The 12104-nt window shown below is 36.9% G+C and overlaps 5 non-coding genes across 5 annotated transcripts; all 5 read right to left on the minus strand.

The window, feature by feature from the left end:
• Positions 1-3221: 3221 nt before the first annotated feature.
• TRNAR-UCU (transfer RNA arginine (anticodon UCU)) lies at positions 3222-3307 on the minus strand. The gene is given in 2 exon segments: positions 3222-3257; positions 3271-3307. It is a non-coding gene; the product is annotated as a tRNA-Arg (tRNA).
• Positions 3308-7132: 3825 nt separating this feature from the next.
• On the minus strand, positions 7133-7218 carry TRNAR-UCU (transfer RNA arginine (anticodon UCU)). Its single transcript is given in 2 exon segments — positions 7133-7168; positions 7182-7218. It is a non-coding gene; the product is annotated as a tRNA-Arg (tRNA).
• A 1123-nt stretch (positions 7219-8341) lies between these two features.
• TRNAR-UCU (transfer RNA arginine (anticodon UCU)) lies at positions 8342-8427 on the minus strand. The gene is given in 2 exon segments: positions 8342-8377; positions 8391-8427. It is a non-coding gene; the product is annotated as a tRNA-Arg (tRNA).
• Positions 8428-10168: 1741 nt separating this feature from the next.
• On the minus strand, positions 10169-10254 carry TRNAR-UCU (transfer RNA arginine (anticodon UCU)). Its single transcript is given in 2 exon segments — positions 10169-10204; positions 10218-10254. It is a non-coding gene; the product is annotated as a tRNA-Arg (tRNA).
• A 1134-nt stretch (positions 10255-11388) lies between these two features.
• On the minus strand, positions 11389-11474 carry TRNAR-UCU (transfer RNA arginine (anticodon UCU)). The gene is given in 2 exon segments: positions 11389-11424; positions 11438-11474. It is a non-coding gene; the product is annotated as a tRNA-Arg (tRNA).
• Positions 11475-12104: the final 630 nt, after the last annotated feature.

The raw sequence follows: 12104 nt of genomic DNA on the forward strand, positions 1-12104 counted from the left end.
GCCACAGAGCCCATGAAAAGAAATCCGCTAACACATAACCGAATGTACCTAATTCCATGCATACATTTTTGATCTTTTTTTGAATATCAGGATCAGGAAGTGTTTATATGGCTGAGTGTTTCTTCCTCATTGCAACTACATAAATTTTCCAAGTAATTTGAGGGTTTTCCAACATGTTAAAATGAACACCAACAAATGATCAAAATGAACATAATACTGTACACTAAAATAGATACATAAAAAGACCCTTTTTGGACACTGGTTCCCAAAAAAGATGGGTGAAACTGGGTGTCTGAATTCAGAACCTGCCAGATGCTTAATTCCAAAAACCAAATACAAAACCTAAACCCTTAAGATTTTTAGAGCCAAACCCAAACATTATTTAGCACCAAAATTAGAGCCTTATGCCGAGTTTTTATCTCCAGGGGTTTCTCACCCTATCAGTTTTATTTTTATCAAGTTTTTCCGCTATATTTTTTACTTGACCAGGGAGGTTGCCAGGCAGTTCCCCCCCCCCCCCCTCCACCCGCTTCGGCCCCGAAATACCCCAAATAACGACAGGAGACAAGACTGGAGGTAAAATGGCCGCGGCTATTTATTTAAATTAAGAGGGGTAAATGCTACTCCCCGCCAGAGTGTACATTGACAGGAAGGGGAGGGTCAGCCGGCCCCCACGCCGCTGCCGTCTGAGCGAGCGGGTTATCGACGTCATGAATATCTGACCTCGCCCACTCGTGCTCCCCCCGGGCTCAAACGGCCCAGCTCCCGGTCTGGCAAGAACAAGCACCTACCCCCCACGAGCCGCCGCGACAAAGGCAAAGCCGGTCAAAAAACCCTCCTGCTTGGAACCTTGTTCCTTTCAAGATCAGCAGAGTAACAGAATTCCGTACTGCAACAGAACAGAGAAGCATTAACAACACATAACAGCTTTATTCCCAGCTACCTACCGAGCATACCCCGCTCACATTGTCTGATGGTTACCATCAGATTGCCCTATCGTAACTAAAGGGGATGTGTGGGTGGGATTTGGCTGGCGGGAGGCAAAGAGGACAAGCCCCCGCCAGCTTGGCCTTAAATTAGGTGTGCTTGGACCCCTCCCCTGTAACGGGGAGGTCGGTGCGGGGGCGGGCCAGCGGGGGGGAAGGCCGGCTCCCCCTAGTCATGAAACCCCCCCACCAATGGCTGGGGGAGGTCGCTTTCTGAACTGTTTTTATGATCTTGCACTTCGTGTTAGCATTCTTAATGTTTTGTTACGCTATTTTACCATTTTCTTACCTATTTTTTCCCCATGACTTAGGAAAATCAAACATCTAAAACAAACAAATTGAGCTTTAAAAAAATAACAGAACCAAAACCAAAATTGTGCATATATTTGACAATCAAAATCACAACCAAACCAAAATACGAATTTAATTTACCAGCCCAAAACACAAAACAAATGAAAGTGCCCACCTTATGTTCAGAATACACCATTAATCAAAGGGGACCAATTAATATTTTTCCCAGTATTGAAACATAGCACCAATGCTATTCAAATATGCTTTGACCAATAGAATTGACACGTTTTGTAAAATATTCCATTATATTCAATTCCATTAAATGTAAATGAAAAATGAATCAATGTTGAGATTCAAATGGAAAATTTCCTGAATACAAGGAAGTGCGCTGTAACCTGCTAAGATACATTCAAGATGGCAAGGCAGTAGTAATGTAAACTATGAATTTTTGTGAATAGTTGCATTCACACAAGTATACATACACTTATGACTTACTTTTCACACTTGAATAAACTGCCTACACCCGGGCCTTTTACCTTTATTTTTTTACGTTTCACTAGTAACATATTGTCAAATCTAAACATGTGTTTATTGCAAACTCAACAAAAACAGTTCCAAAATGTGTAAAATGCCCATGTAATGCATTACAAAAGCGACTCTGGTGGTACTCGAACCCACAACCTTTGAATATCTGCAACCACCTAGAAGTCCAATGCACTATCCATTGCGCCACAAAGCCCATGAAAAGAAATCCGCTAACTCATAACCGAATGCACCTAATTCCATGCATACATTTTTGATCTTTTTTTTGAATATCAGAATCAGGAAGTGTTATATGGCTGAGTGTTTCTTCCTCATTGCAACTACATACATTTTCCAAGTAATATGAGGGGTTTCCACATGTAAAAATGAACACCAACAAATGATCAAAATGAACATAATACACTAAAATAGATACATAGAAAGACCCCTTTTGGCCACTGGTTCCCAAAAGAGATGGGTGAAACTGGGTGTCTGAATTCAGAACCTCCAAGAAGCTTAATTCCAAAAAACAAATACAAAACCTAAACCCTTAAGATTTTTAGAGCCAAAACCCAAACATTATTTAGCACCAAAATTAGAGCCTTATGCCGAGTTTTTATCTCCAGGGGTTTCTCACCCTATCAGTTTTATTTTTATCAAGTTTTTCCGTTATATTTTTTACTTTCTGAACTGTTTTTATGATCTTGCACTTCATGTTAGCATTCTTAATGTTTTGTTACGCTATTTTACCATTTTCTTACCTATTTTTCCCCATGACTTAGGAAAATCAAAGATCTAAAACAAACAAATTGAGCTTTAAAAAAAAAAAACAGAACCAAAACCAAAATTGTGCATATATTTGACAATCAAAATCACAACCAAACCAAAATACGAATTTAATTTACCAGCCCAAAACACAAAACAAATGAAAGTGCCCACCTTTTGTTCACAATACACCGTTAATCAAAGGGGACCAATTAATATTTTTTCCAGTATTGAAACATAGCACCAATGCTATACAAATATGCTTTGACCAATAGAATTGACACATTTTTGTAAAATATTCCATTATATTCAATTCCATTAATTGTAAATGAAAAATTAATCAATGTTGAGATTCAAATGGAAAATTTCCTGAATACAAGGAAGTGCGCTTTAACAGCTAAGATACATTCAAGATTGCAAGACAGTAGTAATGAAAACTACTGTATGAATTTTTGTGAAAAGTTGCATTCACACAAGTATAGATACACTTATGACTAACTTTTCACACTTGAATAAACTGCCTAAACCCGGGCCTTTTACCTTTATTTTTGTACGTTTCACTAGTAGCAAATTGTCAAATCTAAACATGTGTTTATTGCAAAATCAACAAAAATAGTTCCAAAATGTGTAAAATGCCCATGTAATGCATTACAAAAGTGACTCTGGTGGGACTCGAACCCACAACCTTTGTATATCTGCAACCACCTAGAAGTCCAATGCGCTATCCATTGCGCCACAGAGCCCATGAAAAGAAATCCGCTAACTCATAACCGAATGCACCTAATTCCATGCATACATTTTTGATCTTTTTTTGAATATCAGGATCAGGAAGTGTTTATATGGCTGAGTGTTTCTTCCTCATTGCAACTACATAAATTTTCCAAGTAATATGAGGGTTTTCCAACATGTTTATTTATTTATTTATAAAATATTTTACCAGGAAGTAATACATTGAGAGTTACCTCTCGTTTTCAAGTATGTCCTGGGCACAGAGTAAAACAAATAATACATGGTTACAAATACAGTTACATAAATGAACAAGGTATACATTTATATACAAGACATTGCATGCACAGTTAAAGAAAATATATATTATGAGCGTGTGAAACAGTTACAGACCAGATTAAAGTGTGAGACAGCCTTAGATTTGAAAGAACTTAAGCTGGTGGTGGATATGAGAGTCTCTGGTAGGTTGTTCCAGTTTTGGGGTGCACGGAAGGAGAAGGAGGAACGTCCGGATACTTTGTTGAGTCTTGGGACCATGAATAGTCTTTTGGAGTCTGATCTCAGGTGATAGGTACTGCATGTGGTAGGGGTGAGGAGCTTGTTCAGGTAGCTGGGTAGCTTGCCCAGAAAGTATTTGAGGGTGAGACAGGAAAGGTGAACTTTGCGCCTAGACTCTAGTGATGACCAATCTAGTTCTTTGAGCATTTCGCAGTGATGTGTGTTGTAGTTGCATTGGAGAACAAAACGACAAATTGAATTGTAGAGGGTGTCAAGTTTGCTAAGGTGGGTTTGAGGAGCCGAGCCATATACTATGTCTCCATAGTCAATAATTGGCATTAGCATCTGCTGTGCAATACGCTTTCTGACCAGGAGACTTAGGGAGGATTTGTTCCTGTAAAGTACCCCTAGTTTGGCATAGGTCTTGGTTGTCAGGGTATCAATGTGCATCCCGAATGTTAAGTGGGAGTCAAACCATAAGCCCAGGTATTTAAAACTAGTGACAGGTGTTAGGGTGGTTTTAGCGTTGGTTCTAATCAGGAGCTCAGTCACTGGAAGCTTTACAAATTTAGTCTTGGTCCCAAATACCATTGTTACAGTCTTGTCAGTGTTTAAAAACAGTTTGTTTTGGGAAATCCAGTTTTCGAGTCTCAAAAAGTCAGACTGAAGTATGTGTTGAAGGTCAGAGAGGCTATGGCTGTGTGCATACAGGATTGTGTCATCTGCATACATGTGTATTGAGGCTTCCTTACAAGCTGTGGGAAGATCATTAATGAACACTGAGAAGAGTAGGGGCCCCAGAACAGAGCCTTGCGGGACACCACAGGTGATATCCAGGGGGTTGGAGTTAGAGCCTGAGATGGACACATGTTGGGATCTTCCTGATAGGTAGGACTGAAACCAGTTTAAAGCATGTTTCCCTATTCCAGAGCTCTGGAGTTTGTTAAGCAGGATAGCATGATCAACTGTGTCAAAAGCCTTTGCAAAATCTAGGAATACTGCACCAGTGAGTTGTCCCCGTTCCATTCCACACTGGATTTCATTGCAAACTTTTAGCAGGGTAGTTACGGTGGAGTGTTTGGGACGAAACCCAGACTGGAATTGGCTAGGGAAATTTGTCTTGGTGTAGAACTCGCTTAATTGGGAGTGGACACATTTTTCCATAACTTTGGATAGAATTGGGAGAAGTGAGATTGGCCTGTAGTTTGAGACAGTGTTTTTGTCCCCACTTTTGAAGATTGGGACAACTCTGGCAGTTTTCCAGGTCTTAGGGATATGGCCTGCAGACAGGATAGAGTTGACTATGGACGCAATTGGTTTGGCAATGGCTGGGGCACCAAGTCGTAGGAACCTAGATTGTAGTAAGTCGGGTCCACATTGGCTGCTTAGTTTTAGTTTGAGGAGCGCTTGTGTAATCTCCTCTTCAGATACTGGGCTAAATTGAAAATTGTGGGCAGTGTTGGGAGGGGGTGGGACTATAGGGGTACTCCCAGGATGAGATTCAGGTTTGGGGTTTGTGCTGCGTTTCGCTAATAAGTTAGTGGCACACCCCACAAAGTAATCATTGAATGCATTTGCAATGTCAGTGGGGTTTGTCAGAGTAATATCCCCCTTAGTGATATTACTTGGTTGTTGATGGTTAGGAGGCTGGAATATATTGTTGATAACCTTCCAGAAATTAGCTGGGTTTGATGTATTCTGGAGGAGATTGTCAGAGTAATATTGTGCTTTTGCATGCCTTGTTTGCCTTGTGCACACGTTCCGCAGGCATCTGTAGTGATTGAGATCCTTGGTAGTGCCAGTTACTTTGTAGCTTTTCCACAAGGCATCCCTGAACTGGTAGAGTGCTATAAGGTCAGGTGTAACCCATGGAAGGTGGGCCCCCCGTATCCTTATTTTGCGTAGTGGAGCATGGGTATCGCAGAGTTTTAAGAACTCGGATTGGAAATAGTCAAGCGCAGAATCAGGGTCGGGAATTAAATCGATTCTGTGCCATGGGCAGTTGGTAAGGTCATCCAGAAACTGTTGTGGGTTAAAGTTTTTAAATGTTCTAGTGAGGAGAACTTTGGGGCTTGAATGGGGCGGTTTAATTTTCCTTACACAGTACACTATTGCATGGTCACTGAAAATGTCAGGAAGGATGCCAGAGGATTGGATTCTGCTGGGGTTTGAGGAGAGAATCCAGTCTAGCAAGGAATGGTTATGCGACTTCAGGTTTATTCGTGTGGGTTGGGAAATGAGTTGCGAAAGGTTAAGTGACTTGAGTTGTATCTGGATTTTGTGGTTTTTAGGGTCAAGCCAATTGAAGTTGAAATCCCCAAGAACTAGCAGCTCACTCTTCTCATTCAGAGAGGAAATGGAGGCAAGAAATTGGGTAAAAATGAACACCAAAAAATGATCAAAATGAACATAATACACTAAAATAGATACATAAAAAGACCCTTTTTGGACACTGGTTATCAAAAAAGATGGGTGAAACTGGGTGTCTGAATTCAGAACCTGCCAGAAGCTTAATTCCAAAAACCAAATACAAAACCTAAACCCTTAAGTTTTTTAGAGCCAAAACCCAAACATTATTTAGCACCAAAATAAGAGCCTTATGCCGTGTTTTTATCTCCAGGGGTTTCTCACCCTATCAGTTTTATTTTTATCAAGTTTTTCCGCTATATTTTTTACTTTCTGAACTGTTTTTATGATCTTGCACTTCGTGTTAGCAGTCTTAATGTTTTGTTACGCTATTTTACCATTTTCTTACCTATTTTTTCCACATGACTTAGGAAAATCAAACATCTAAAACAAACAAATTGAGCTTTTAAAAAAAAAAAACAGAACCAAAATCGTGCATATATTTGACAATCAAAATCACAACAAAACCAAAATACGAATTTAATTTACCAGCCCAAAACACAAAACAAATGAAAGTGCCCACCTTTTGTTCAGAATACACCGTTAATCAAAGGGGACCAATTAATATTTTTTCCAGTATTGAAACATAGCACCAATGCTATACAAATATGCTTTGACCAATAGAATTGACACATTTTTGTAAAATATTCCATTATATTCAATTCCATTAAATGTAAATGAAAAATGAATTAATGTTGAGATTCAAATGGAAAATTTCCTGAATACAAGGAAGTGCGCTGTAACCAGCTAAGATACATTCAAGATGGCAAGGCAGTAGTAATGAAAACTATGAATTTTTGTGAATAGTTGTATTCACACAAGTATACAGTACATACACTTATGACTTAGATTTTGTCAAATCTAAACATGTGTTTATTGCAAAATCAACAAAAACAGTTCCAAAATGTGGTAAATGCCCATGTAATGCATTACAAAAGTGACTCTGGTGGGACTCGAACCCACAACCTTTGTATATCTGCAACCACCTAGAAGTCCAATGCGCTATCCATTGCGCCACAGAGCCCATGAAAAGAAATCCGCTAACTCATAACCGAATGCACCTAATTCCATGCATACATTTTTGATCTTTTTTTGAATATCAGGATCAGGAAGTGTTTATATGGCTGAGTGTTTCTTCCTCATTGCAACTACATAAATTTTCCAAGTAATATGAGGGTTTTCCAACATGTAAAAATGAACACCAAAAAATGATCAAAATGAACATAATACACTAAAATAGATACATAAAAAGACCCTTTTTGGACACTGGTTATCAAAAAAGATGGGTGAAACTGGGTGTCTGAATTCAGAACCTGCCAGAAGCTTAATTCCAAAAACCAAATACAAAACCTAAACCCTTAAGTTTTTTAGAGCCAAAACCCAAACATTATTTAGCACCAAAATAAGAGCCTTATGCCGTGTTTTTATCTCCAGGGGTTTCTCACCCTATCAGTTTTATTTTTATCAAGTTTTTCCGCTATATTTTTTACTTTCTGAACTGTTTTTATGATCTTGCACTTCCTGTTAGCATTCTTAATGTTTTTTTACGCTATTTTACCATTTTCTTACCTATTTTTTCCCCATGACTTAGGAAAATCAAACATCTAAAACAAACAAATTGAGCTTTAAAAAAAAAAAAAACAGAACCAAAATTGTGCATATATTTGACAATCCAAATCACAACCAAACCAAAATACGAATTTAATTTACCAGCCCAAAACACAAAACAAATGAAAGTGCCCACCTTACAGTATGTTCAGAATACACCATTAATCTAAGGGGACCAATTAATATTTTTCTCAGTATTGGAACATAGCACCAATGCTATACAAATATGCTTTGACCAATAGAATTGACACGTTTTGTAAAATATTCCATTATATTCAATTCCATTAAATGTAAATGAAAAATGAATCAATGTTGAGATCCAAATGGAAAATTTCCTGAATACAAGGAAGTGCGCTGTAACCATTCAAGATGGCAAGGCAGTAGTAATGAAAACTATGAATTTTTGTGAATAATTGTATTCACACAAGTATACATACACTTATGACTTAGATTTTGTCAAATCTAAACATGTGTTTATTGCAAAATCAACAAAAACAGTTCCAAAATGTGGTAAATGCCCATGTAATGCATTACAAAAGTGACTCTGGTGGGACTCGAACCCACAACCTTTGAATATCTGCAACCACCTAGAAGTCCAATGCGCTATCCATTGCGCCAGAGAGCCAATGAAAAGAAATACGCTAACACATAACCGAATGCACCTAATTCCATGCATATATTTTTGATCTATTTTTGGATATCGGTATCAGGAAGTGTTATATGGCTGAGTGTTTCTTCCTCATTGCAATTACATACATTTTCCAATTAATATGAATATCTGCAACCACCTAGAAGTCCAATGCGCTATCCATTGCGCCACAGAGCCCATGAAAAGATATACGCTAACACATAACCGAATGCACCTAATTCCATGCATATATTTTTGATCTATTTTTGGATATCGGTATCAGGAAGTGTTATATGGCTGAGTGTTTCTTCCTCATTGCAATTACATACATTTTCCAATTAATATGAATATCTGCAACCACCTAGAAGTCCAATGCGCTATCCATTGCGCCACAGAGCCCATGAAAAGATATACGCTAACACATAACCGAATGCACCTAATTCCATGCATATATTTTTGATCTATTTTTGTATATTGGTATCAGGAAGTGTTATATGGCTGAGTGTTTCTTCCTCATTGCAATTACATACATTTTCCAATTAATATGAATATGAATATCTGCAACCACCTAGAAGTCCAATACGCTATCCTTTGCGCCACAGAGCCCATGAAAAGAAATATGCTAACACATAACCGAATGCACCTAATTCCATGCATATATTTTTGATCTATTTTTGTATAACGGTATCAGGAAGTTTTATATGGCTGAGTGTTTCTTCCTCATTGCAACTACATACATTTTCCAATTAATATGAAGGTTTTCCAACATGTAAAAATGAACACCAACAAATGATCAAAATGAACATAATACACTAAAATAGATACATAAAAAGATCCTTTTTGGCCACTGGTTCCCAATAGAGATGGGTGAAACTGGGTGTCTGAATTCAGAACCTGCCAGAAGCTTAATTCCAAAAACTAAATACAAAACCTAAACCCTTAAGATTTATAGAGCCAAAACCCAAACATTATTTAGCACCAAAATTAGAGCCTTATGCGTGTTTTTATCTCCAGGGGTTTCTCACCCTATCAGTTTTATTTTTATCAAGTTTTTACGCCATATTTTTTACTTTCTGAACTGTTTTTATGATCTTGCACTTCGTGTTAGCATTCTTAATGTTTTGTTACGCTATTTTACCATTTTCTTACCTATTTTTTCCACATGACTTAGGAAAATCAAACATCTAAAACAAACAAATTGAGCTTTTAAAAAAAAAAAACAGAACCAAAATCGTGCATATATTTGACAATCAAAATCACAACAAAACCAAAATACGAATTTAATTTACCAGCCCAAAACACAAAACAAATGAAAGTGCCCACCTTTTGTTCAGAATAAACCGTTAATCAAAGGGGACCAATTAATATTTTTTCCAGTATTGAAACATAGCACCAATGCTATACAAATATGCTTTGACCAATAGAATTGACACATTTTTGTAAAATATTCCATTATATTCAATTCCATTAAATGTAAATGAAAAATGAATTAATGTTGAGATTCAAATGGAAAATTTCCTGAATACAAGGAAGTGCGCTGTAACCAGCTAAGATACATTCAAGATGGCAAGGCAGTAGTAATGAAAACTACGAATTTTTGTGAATAGTTGTATTCACACAAGTATACAGTACATACACTTATGACTTAGATTTTGTCAAATCTAAACATGTGTTTATTGCAAAATCAACAAAAACAGTTCCAAAATGTGGTAAATGCCCATGTAATGCATTACAAAAGCGACTCTGGTGGGACTCGAAGCCACAACCTTTGAATATCTGCAACCACCTAGAAGTCCAATGCGCTATCCATTGCGCCACAGAGCCCATGAAAAGAAATCCGCTAACTCATAACCGAATGCATCTAATTCCATGCATACATTTTTGATCTTTTTTTGAATATCAGGATCAGGAAGTGTTTATATGGCTGAGTGTTTCTTCCTCATTGCAACTACATAAATTTTCCAAGTAATATGAGGGTTTTCCAACATGTAAAAATGAACACCAAAAAATGATCAAAATGAACATAATACACTAAAATAGATACATAAAAAGACCCTTTTTGGACACTGGTTATCAAAAAAGATGGGTGAAACTGGGTGTCTGAATTCAGAACCTGCCAGAAGCTTAATTCCAAAAACCAAATACAAAACCTAAACCCTTAAGTTTTTTAGAGCCAAAACCCAAACATTATTTAGCACCAAAATAAGAGCCTTATGCCGTGTTTTTATCTCCAGGGGTTTCTCACCCTATCAGTTTTATTTTTATCAAGTTTTTCCGCTATATTTTTTACTTTCTGAACTGTTTTTATGATCTTGCACTTCGTGTTAGCAGTCTTAATGTTTTGTTACGCTATTTTACCATTTTCTTACCTATTTTTTCCACATGACTTAGGAAAATCAAACATCTAAAACAAACAAATTGAGCTTTTAAAAAAAAAAAACAGAACCAAAATCGTGCATATATTTGACAATCAAAATCACAACAAAACCAAAATACGAATTTAATTTACCAGCCCAAAACACAAAACAAATGAAAGTGCCCACCTTTTGTTCAGAATACAGCGTTAATCAAAGGGGACCAATTAATATTTTTTCCAGTATTGAAACATAGCACCAATGCTATACAAATATGCTTTGACCAATAGAATTGACACATTTTTGTAAAATATTCCATTATATTCAATTCCATTAAATGTAAATGAAAAATGAATTAATGTTGAGATTCAAATGGAAAATTTCCTGAATACAAGGAAGTGCGCTGTAACCAGCTAAGATACATTCAAGATGGCAAGGCAGTAGTAATGAAAACTATGAATTTTTGTGAATAGTTGTATTCACACAAGTATACAGTACATACACTTATGACTTAGATTTTGTCAAATCTAAACATGTGTTTATTGCAAAATCAACAAAAACAGTTCCAAAATGTGGTAAATGCCCATGTAATGCATTACAAAAGCGACTCTGGTGGGACTCGAAGCCACAACCTTTGAATATCTGCAACCACCTAGAAGTCCAATGCGCTATCCATTGCGCCACAGAGCCCATGAAAAGAAATCCGCTAACTCATAACCGAATGCATCTAATTCCATGCATACATTTTTGATCTTTTTTTGAATATCAGGATCAGGAAGTGTTTATATGGCTGAGTGTTTCTTCCTCATTGCAACTACATAAATTTTCCAAGTAATATGAGGGTTTTCCAACATGTAAAAATGAACACCAAAAAATGATCAAAATGAACATAATACACTAAAATAGATACATAAAAAGACCCTTTTTGGACACTGGTTATCAAAAAAGATGGGTGAAACTGGGTGTCTGAATTCAGAACCTGCCAGAAGCTTCATTCCAAAAACCAAATACAAAACCTAAACCCTTAAGATTTTTAGAGCCAAAACCCAAACATTATTTAGCACCAAAATAAGAGCCTTATGCCGTGTTTTTATCTCCAGGGCTTTCTCACCCTATCAGTTTTATTTTTATCAAGTTTTTCCGCTATATTTTTTAGTTTCTGAACTGTTTTTATGATCTTGCACTTCGTGTTAGCATTCTTAATGTTTTTTTACGCTATTTTACCATTTTCTTACCTATTTTTTCCCCATGACTTAGGAAAATCAAACATCTAAAACAAACAAATTGAGCTTTAAAAAAAAAAAAAACAGAACCAAAATT

This window comes from Ascaphus truei, chromosome 1 (assembly GCF_040206685.1).
Source record: "Ascaphus truei isolate aAscTru1 chromosome 1, aAscTru1.hap1, whole genome shotgun sequence".
Classification (NCBI taxonomy): Eukaryota; Metazoa; Chordata; class Amphibia; order Anura; family Ascaphidae; genus Ascaphus; species Ascaphus truei.